The following is a 10,000-nucleotide window of genomic DNA, read 5'->3' on the forward strand; positions in this document are numbered from 1 at the left end:
TTAACGAGATTCCCATCTGTCCCTATCTACTGACCCAGCCAGCAGACTATATTCGGTGCGTAGCCCTAACCCAGCCTTTGGCGGGTTCCAAATTGTGTGGGTCGGTGGTGGCCGGGGAGCGCACTGGATGAAAGACCAAGACACATTATGGGTCTTAATAAAATTAATGAACAAAAAACTAAGCGTCCAAAGACGACGGGTCCAGCTCCTACTCGGAGTGAAGCCGTCGCCGCAGACGCGGGAACTGCAAATGCAGCTGTCAGTCCCCCCGCGTCTGTGAGAAAGACAAGATCCGGGAAGGTGATTAATATCGCCAATCCTCGTGTGATCTTGCAAAGATGTGTGACTCCCACGCGAGCGGTCTCGGTGAAAACCGAGCCCACGGTAGAAGGTACGCCGGACACCGGTAACGTGGAAGTAATCGAACGAGTCGGAGACACGTCACTCGTGAAGGTGCAGTCGGCACCCGAGCGTGTCGAGGACCCTACTGGTGACGGTTGGCAAACCGTCATCAAAAAGTCAAAGCGAGCCAAGCCGGGCGCACCCACCGGCAAGGCCGCAGTAAACCGGGCCAGGAGACCGAAGGGGACGTTCTCCGGGCAGAAGGTACGGCCTCTCGATCTCGTAAGAGACGAAGCCTTTAGGCGAGTGTCCGAAATACGGACCTTTTGCTTTCGACCTGAGTCGAAAGTCAATAAGGAGTCCGGGTCAAAGATACTCGCCGAGGTTGAGGCACTCAACGAGCTGGTCCAGGAGCTTATTCAACGGAATAGCTTCGTCGAAGGGCAGCTCGCCGCGGTCAGGGCGGACCTAAAAGCGCGTCCTGCCGTAATGAGTGCGATGCGACCTGGGCCGTCCAAGGGAACTCTCCCGAAGACGGCCTGCAACGCCGCGCAGTCGACTTACGCCCATGTGAACAAAGTCGACTGCAAAGGAGCTTCTCCGGAAGCGGGGAGACGGCCACAATCGCAGCATGTGGTAAAAATCTTCCCGCCGAAGGAAAAAGGACAGAGCAGCGAAGTTACGAAGGTTACTGTTCTGTCGCTCGTTAAACCAGCGAAGGAGGCGATCCGAATTAAGTCGGTCCGACGCATCCACTCCGGTGGCATCGTCGTCGAGACCGACCGAAAGGAGGACCTGCAAGCCTTCGTTGGCAATAAGAAGCTCCGGAGCGCGGGTCTGTCCGTCTCCTTACCTACCAAGCGGGACCCCGAGGTTTTAGTTTACGACGTCCCGCGTCGGATGGGTAAGGACGAAATTGCCTCCAGTATTTGGAGGCAAAATCTCTGCGATGCGAACCAGAAGGATGTGCCTTCGGGAATTCGGGTCAGCCGCATGGCTGGCAAGACCCCGGAGACAGCCAACTGGGTCGTTGCCGTCAGTCCGCAGAATCTTCAGCGACTGAAGCAGAGGGGTAGCCGAGTATACCTTGGATGGAACTCCTGTCGTGTACGGGATTTCGTCCAGGTGCTTCGGTGCTACCGTTGTCAACGCTTCGGGCATACCTCGAAGCGTTGTAAATTCAAGGAGGACGTGTGCGGTCACTGCTCCCAAAAGGGGCATACCTTCACGCTCTGTAGCAAGAAGAGTGAACCTCCGGTCTGCTCTAATTGCAAGGACAGAGGGTGGGCTAGTGCACACAAGTCGCGGGACCCAGCTTGCGCTTCCTATCAGGCGGCGCTAGCTTTGGAGTCGTCCCGTGTCCGACTTGAGTGACGGGCAGACGTGGAATTGTCCACTCCGCCATTCGAACGGCATGCTGGGCGAACCCCTCGGGGTTCGTCCCCTCGGGCCAGGCTGAAGCCCCTCTTGCGGAGATAAAAGACTTTAACACTACTCCGTAAGAGTGCCTGGATTGGGTTGGACTCGAGGTGGCAGTGGGAGTAGCACGCTGTCTTCCCCTGATACGATGGTGAACGAAGGTAGAGCCCGAACACCAGGCACAAGTCGCAAGAGCGGCCGGTATGGTCCACCAAGGACTTAGGTACGGCCCGTCTCTAAGAGACCACAGTTTGACGACAACACTAACTGTCCCTATCTACTGGCGGTGGCGGTCTGTGGCCACCCAGGGTTGAGAGGCGACCCCCGAACTAGTCCTCGCGAAGGTTGTTGCTACTACCGAGTCGATGGATGCGTCGACGATGAAGGCATTTTAGACCGTCAGTGCGTCGTACATGTAGTACTTCGCATAATGGCGAGGCCCGAGATTAAGCATGCGGGCTGTGGCGTGTTCATGTACAGCATCGAATATGCTGTACTACTCCTTAGCGGGGGACTGTTGTCACTTGTGGCTGCAGTCCCCCGCGTCACGTTATGCGGTTTTTCTGGTCTAACTGGAATGCCGCATTTTCGTTGTCTGAACACGCCACGAAGCAACACGCCGTCGGATTGAATGTTGCTGCTGAGTCGATAGGTGCATCGGCGATGAAAGCACTTGAGACCGCCAGTGCGTTGTACATGTAGTACTTCGCATAATGGCGAGGCCCTTGAACTAAGCATACGGGCTGTGGTGTGTTCATGTACAGCATTGAATATGCTGTACTACTCCCATCCGGGGGACTGTTGTCACTTGTGGCTTCAGTCCCCCGCGTTACGTTATGCGGTTTTTCTGGTCTGACTGGAATGCCGCATTTTCGTTATCTGAACACGCCACAAAGCAACACGCCGACGGAGTGAATGCTGCCGAGTTGACGGATGCATCAGATGCATCGGCGATGAGGGTATTTTGAGACCGCCAGTGCGTTGTACATGTAGTACTTCGCATAATGGCGAGGCCCTTGAACTAAGCATACGGGCTGTGGCGTGTTCATGTACAGCATTGAATATGCTGTACTACTCCCTACCGGGGGACTGTTGTCACTTGTGGCTGCAGTCCCCCGCGTCACGTTATGCGGTTTTTCTGGTCTGACCGGAATGCCGCATTTTCGTTGTCTGAGCGCGCCACGTAGCAACATGCCGCTGGATCTAGAAATCGGGATGCAACCAATCGCCTGGGCAACCCAGGCCGCAAGGGGCAAACGTGCCCTAGCCACACTTGAGCCTCCACGAAAAAGGTACCGCTGGATAGCTCGTGTTCTCAAAACGCAGCGAACCGAACGAAGTGTGGTGGAGAGGAAGAGGCAGCCTCTCCGACTGCTGTCTCCCGCGTGTTTGCCGTGCGTGGCGACCCTTGTCGTCGGAAAAGAGGATCCTGGGATCTGAGGGGGCCCTCTCCTGCGGGTGAGACGTCCCCAACACGTACCTTTGGCCTCTGCTTCGGCTAGATGGGAGGCTGGACGAGAAAAGCAGCCCTGGTCCAGTCAATCGGCTTGGAACGACCATACGCTTCGGCGAGTGGGTTCTGACGGGCGAGGACGCGGGCTGGGTTGAGTAATCGGCCCAGTCAGCAGACTATGTCCGGTGCGTAGCCCTAACCCAGCCTGATGGCGGGTTCCAAAATGTGTGGGTCGGTGGTGGCCGGGGAGCGTACCGGATGAAGGCAAAGATCTAAATATGGGATCTAAAAACTTGAAAGTACAAATCGAACGATCTAAGTCGGCGGGTCCAGCTCCTACTCGGAGTGAAGCCGTCGCCACAGACGCGGAAGCTACAGCAGCAGCTGTTAGCCCTCCTGCGTCTGCGAAAAAGACAAGGTCCGGGAAGGTGTTAAACATCGCCAATCCTCGTGTGACCTTGGAGAGATGCGTGACACCCACGCGAGCGGTCTCGGTGAAAACTGAGGCCACGGAAGAAGGCGCGCCGGACACCGGTAACGTGGGGACAGCGCCCAAGTCGGGGGACTCCCCCAGCCGCAAGGCTGGGAAGGGGAAACCCAAAAAAATCGAACAAGTCAAAGACACGCTCGTGAAGGTGCAACCGGCACCCGTGCGTGTCGAAGACCCCGAAGGTGGCGGTTGGAAAACCGTCACCAAAAAATCGAAGCGTGCCAAGCCAGTCGCACCTACTGGCAAGGCCGCAGCAAACCAGGCCAGGAAATCGAAGGGGACGGTTTCCGGGCACAAGGTACGGCCTCTCGATCTCGTGAGAGACGAAGCCTTCAGGCGAGTATCGGAGATACGGACCTTTTGCTTTCGACCCGAGTCGAAAGTCAACAAGGAGTCCGGGTCGAAGATACTAGCAGAAGTCGGAGCACTCAACGAGTTGGTCCAGGAGCTGATTCAAAGAAACAGCTTCGTCGAAGGGCAACTCGCCGCGGTCAGGGCGGACCTAAAAGCGCGCCCTGCCGTAATGAGTGCGGCGCGACCTGGGCCGTCCAAGGGATCCCTCCCGAAGACGGTCTCCAATGCCGCGCAGTTGACCTACGCCCAAGTGGCAAAGGTCAACCAGTCAGCGACTCCGGAGGCGAGAAGACCACCGACACAATACGTGGTGCGTATCTTCCCGCCAAAGGATAAAGGACAGAACAGCGATGCTACTAAGAGAGCTGTTCTGTCGATCGTAAAACCTGCGAAGGAGGCGATCCGTGTCAGATCGGTTCGACGCATCCACTCCGGTGGCATCGTCGTCGAAACCGATCGCAAGGAGGACCTAAAAGCCTTCGTAGGCAATAAGAAGCTGGCGAGTGCGGGACTGTCCGTCTCCTTGCCCAGCAAACGGGACCCCGAGGTCCTGATTTATGACATTCCGAAAGGGATGGGCAAGGAGGAAATTGCCTCCAGTCTTTGGAGGCAAAACCTCTCTGAGGCGTCCCAGAAGGATGTGCCTTCGGGTGTTCGGGTCAGTCGCATGGCTGGCAAGACCCCGGAGACAGCCAACTGGGTAGTGGCCGTCAGTCCGCAGATTCGTCGGCGGCTGGCGCAGAGAGGGGACCGGGTGTACCTTGGGTGGAGTTCCTGCCGTGTGCGGGACTTCATACAGGTCACCCGTTGCTATAAGTGCCAGCGCTTCGGGCACACCGCGAAGCGCTGTAAATTCAAAGAGGATGTCTGCGGACATTGTGCCGAAAAAGGGCACGGCTATGCGCTCTGCAGCAGGAAGAGCAAGCCTCCGGTTTGTTCCAACTGCAAAGACAGAGGGCGGCCACACGACCATAAGTCGCGAGACCCGGCCTGCGCCTCCTATCAGGAAGCGCTGGTTTTGGAGATGTCTCGCATTAGACAGGAATAATAATTTGAATCTCGAATGGATAGTACAAACGACCGGCGACGCTCGAGAGTCATACGGGTCATGCAGCATAACATGCAGCGGGCCCGAAACGTGACCGACGAAGTCCGGACTGAGATGCATAGGCGAGGGGTAGATGTGTTGCTTGCACAAGAGCCATATAGCTGGCGGGGTACTGTGCCCGGGCTAGGCTTGAGAACGAGGCTGATCACGGCAGGCGAACCGGTGATGGCTGCAATAGCGGTCAGAAACCCGGATCTAACCGTGGTCAAAGTCTCTAACTTGTGCGACACGCATTTGTCCTGTGTCAGCATCTCGGGTTCGTTTGGGAGCTTCTTCCTGATCAGCCAGTACTTTCAATGCTCCGATGACGTTGAATCAGGTCTGGCGCGGTTGGAGAGAGCTCTTTCCGCACTTAAGCATAACCGAGTCATTATCTCTGCCGACGTTAACGCGAAATCAGCCCAGTGGGGCAGCGCGGAGACGGACGTGAGAGGCCGTAAACTCGAAGAGTTTATCGTGAGCCATGGCTTGGTTGTCTTGAACGAGGCTGGAAACGCTCCGACGTTTTCCAGCCCTAGTGGACAGTCATACATCGACGTCACACTATCGACACCTGATATTTGCGACAAGGTGCGAGGTTGGAAGGTCCGCGAGGACCTGACGACCAGCGACCACCGAGTCATAGAGTTTTCTTTGAGTTTTTGCGCCGAGGACGGTGCTGCCGAAATTAGTAGCAACAGCAGCACCAACTGGAACGGATTATTACCAAGGTTCCGACTCCGAAGCGCAAAATGGCCCGAGTTCGACAAGGCGCTGCAGGAAAGTAAGAGGAGTATATCCCCCGATCCATTGAACAATAAGGGGGATGTCGAACATCTAGCACAGGAGATCGAAAGAATGATCGTCCAAGCGTGCGACTCCTCGATGCCAACCAAGCAGTGGCATTCAAAATCCGTCCCATGGTGGACGGCCGACCTGACGAGGCAAAAGAGGCGAGTCTACAAACTTAGACGAGCCTCGCAGAACGCAGCATGTTCAGAGGAGCAGAGGGCGGCCAAGAGGACCGAGTATCTTAAACAGAGAAAGGCCTACAAAGCCGCCATCAAAGCTGCTCGGTCGCACAGCTGGCGTGCATTCGTGACCGAGCAGGGAAACAAGGAACCCTGGGGCCTCATTTATAAGATCACGAGGCAGAAGATGACAGCCAGCACGGTCATCTCGAATATAAATCGTAACACTGCCCAGGGTTACACCACAGACTGGGACTCCACCGCTTCCGCGCTGCTGGAGGGGTTAATTCCGGACGATAGCCCCGCGAATGACTCCCCGGATCATGCGCGAGTCAGGAGGGAAGCTGCCATCGAGCCGGAGAGTGAGGACGCCAGTCCCTTCACCCTCTCGGAGCTCAGATCGGCGGTCAACCGACTGAAGAGCGGCAAGTGTCCAGGCCTAGATCGGATCGAGCCGGAGATTTTAAAACGTTCGTGTAATACAATCTCACGCGAGCTCCTCCGACTCTACAACGGATGCCTGGCACACGGAGTCTTTCCCGTGGAATGGAAAGTCGGGTCCATCATTACCATCCTTAAAGGACCCGAGAAACCTGAAACGGAGATAAAGTCCTACAGACCAATATGCTTGCTTTCGGTCGTAGGCAAAGTCTTGGAGAAGCTAATCGCTACGCGATTAGCTAGTTTGTTTTTGCACCCCGACTACGCCTCCGATCGGCAATACGGATTCAGGCCGCATCGATCCACGACTGATGCCGTGGTAAAGATGAGGGAGCTTGCGTCCGGTCGAGAGGAAAAGTACGTCGTGGGTCTGCTCTTCGACATTGCTGCGGCCTTTGATAATGTCTGGTGGCCAAGCATACTCAACGCGTTGAGGAAGCGAGGCTGCCCAAAAAACCTATTTAGATTGGTGGTCGACTACTTCGACGGCCGCGTGGTGACTATGGTGTCTGATCGCGGTGCAGTGCGGAAGAAAGTCACTAAGGGCTGCCCACAGGGATCGATTCTTGGTCCGAGCTGTTGGAACTTAGTCTTCGACGAGGTTCTACAGCTCTTATCGAACGCCGGGCTCGCTTGCGAGCCCATCGCCTATGCAGACGACCTTCTTGTCTTGATCTTCGCGAACAGCAGGAAGGGTCTAGAAAGCAATGGCCAATTGGTTGTGGACACCATTTCTCGCTGGTGCGACCAGCAGAAATTGTCGCTGTCTGCGACCAAGACCGAGATGTTATTCTTAAAAGGCTCTCTCGACAGAGAGAGGCCACCTGTGATAAAAGTAGGAGGTCGGAATATTGCCGCCAAGGACTCTGTGCGTTACCTTGGCGTGCATTTTGACTCTAGACTGGGTATCCATTCCCATGTCGAGTATTTGAATGCCAAGTCCTTGCGAACGTTTAATGCGCTAGCAAGGATTGCTAAGTCGAACTGGGGATTGGGATATCGGACGATGCGTACTTTGTACCGCGGCTTGTTTGTCCCAATCGTCACGTATGCTGCCGCGGGCTGGGCAGACCGCCTTACCTCTGGGACGAGTAAAGTGCTCACCAGGGCGCAGAGGCATGTTCTGCTTGGCTGCGTCAAAGCCTACAGGACAGTCTCCACTGATGCGATCCCCGTGATCGCCGGGGAGATACCTGTGGACTTGGCGATAGCGGAGTTCAGCTGCGTGTACAAAGCCAGGAAGAAACTCGGGTTCCAACATGGAACCTATCAAGTGAGTCAGGCCGAATTGGCTGACGAAGTCGTCACCGAAGCCCAAGTTCGCAGAAGGCTGAGGGAGGCGACTTTAGAGATGTGGCAGCAGAGATGGTCGTCCTCGACGAAGGGTAGGGAAACCTTCCAATACTTCGGCGAGGTATCAGACCGTCTCTCAGCGAGCTGGATCAGAGTCGACCATGATGTAGCGCAGTTCTTGAGCGGACACGGAGACTTCCGTGCGAAGCTCAAGACGTTCGCCCTGGTCGACGACGAGTTGTGCGAATGTGGGGAGGAGGAAACTCCAAACCACGTCCTCTACGATTGTCAGCGTTACGTAGAGGACAGGGAACACCTACGCCAGGCGGCGATTCGAGAAGGATTTCAGTGGCCAATCGACAAAGCCAGCCTGGTGTCAGAGCAGCTGTTTCAGGAGTTCCGAAAATTCGCACGATCCGTAAGCAAGACTAAGAAGCGAACATAGAACGAAACTGCATACGGAGCGTGGACTCGTCCAGCTCCGTTGATGTACGGCATGCTGGGCGAACCCCTCGGGGTTCGTCCCCTCGGGCCAGGCTGAAGCCCCTCTTGCGGAGATAAAAGACTTTAACACTACTCCGTAAGAGTGCCTGGATTGGGTTGGACTCGAGGTGGCAGTGGGAGTAGCACGCTGTCTTCCCCTGATACGATGGTGAACGAAGGTAGAGCCCGAACACCAGGCACAAGTCGCAAGAGCGGCCGGTATGGTCCACCAAGGACTTAGGTACGGCCCGTCTCTCAGAGACCACAGTTTGACGACAACACTAACTGTCCCTATCTACTGGCGGTGGCGGTCTGTGGCCACCCAGGGCGGGAGATAACCCCCGAACTAGCCCTCGCGTAGGAGGGTTGATCGGCCGAGTCGATGGGTGTATCGGCGATGAAGGCATTAGAGACCGTCAGTGCGTCGTACATGTAGTACTTCGCATAATGGCGAGGCCCTGATTTAGCATACGGGCTGTGGCGTGTTCTTTGTACAGCACTGTATGTGCTGTATGACTTCCGACTGGGGAACTGTTGTCACTCGTGGCATCAGTTCCCCAGTTTACGTTAAACGGTTTTTCAGACCGTTTTTCGTGGGCGGAACACGCCACTAGACAACACTCCGCTGGGCTCAGGAATACATGGGATGCAATCAATCCCCTGGGCAACCCAGGCCGCAAGGGGCAAACGTGCCCTAGCCACACTTGAGCCTCCACGAAAAAGGTACCGCTGGATAGCTCGTGTTCTTAAATACGCAGCGAACTGAACGAAGTGTGGTGGAGAGGAAGAGGCAGCCTCTCCGACTGCTGTCTCCCACGTGTTTGCCGTGCGTGGCGACCCTTGTCGTCGGAAAAGAGGATCCTGGGATCTGAGGGGGCCCTCTCCTGCGGGTGAGACGTCCCCAACACGTACCTTTGGCCTCTGCTTCGGCTAGATGGGCGGCTGGACGAGAAAAGCAGCCCTGGTCCAGTCAATCGGCTTGGAACGACCACACGCTTCGGGCAAGTGGGTTCTGCTGGGCGAGGACGCGGGCTGGGTAAGGAAACCGACCCAGCCAGCAGACTATATTCGGTGCGTAGCCCTAACTCAGCCTTTGGCGGGTTCCAAATTGTGTGGGTCGGTGGTGGCCGGGGAGCGCACTGGATGAAAGACCAAGACACATTATGGGTCTTAATAAAATTAAAATTAATGAACAAAAAACTAAGCGTCCAAAGACGACGGGTCCAGCTCCTACTCGGAGTGAAGCCGTCGCCGCAGACGCGGGAACTGCAAATGCAGCTGTCAGTCCCCCCGCGTCTGTGAGAAAGACAAGATCCGGGAAGGTGATTAATATCGCCAATCCTCGTGTGATCTTGCAAAGATGTGTGACTCCCACGCGAGCGGTCTCGGTGAAAACCGAGCCCACGGTAGAAGGTACGCCGGACACCGGTAACGTGGAAGTAATCGAACGAGTCGGAGACACGTCACTCGTGAAGGTGCAGTCGGCACCCGAGCGTGTCGAGGACCCTACTGGTGACGGTTGGCAAACCGTCACCAAAAAGTCAAAGCGAGCCAAGCCGGGCGCACCCACCGGCAAGGCCGCAGTAAACCGGGCCAGGAGACCGAAGGGGACGTTCTCCGGGCAGAAGGTACGGCCTCTCGATCTCGTAAGAGACGAAGCCTTTAGG

The 10,000-nt window shown here is 56.1% G+C and overlaps 1 pseudogene; it reads left to right on the forward strand.

The window, feature by feature from the left end:
* LOC143262531 (large subunit ribosomal RNA) overlaps window positions 1-57 on the forward strand; it is a 3,802-nt pseudogene extending 3,745 nt beyond the window's left edge.
* Window positions 58-10,000: the final 9,943 nt, after the last annotated feature.

Source organism: Megalopta genalis, unplaced genomic scaffold (assembly GCF_051020955.1).
Source record: "Megalopta genalis isolate 19385.01 unplaced genomic scaffold, iyMegGena1_principal scaffold0139, whole genome shotgun sequence".
NCBI classification, from domain to species: Eukaryota; Metazoa; Arthropoda; class Insecta; order Hymenoptera; family Halictidae; genus Megalopta; species Megalopta genalis.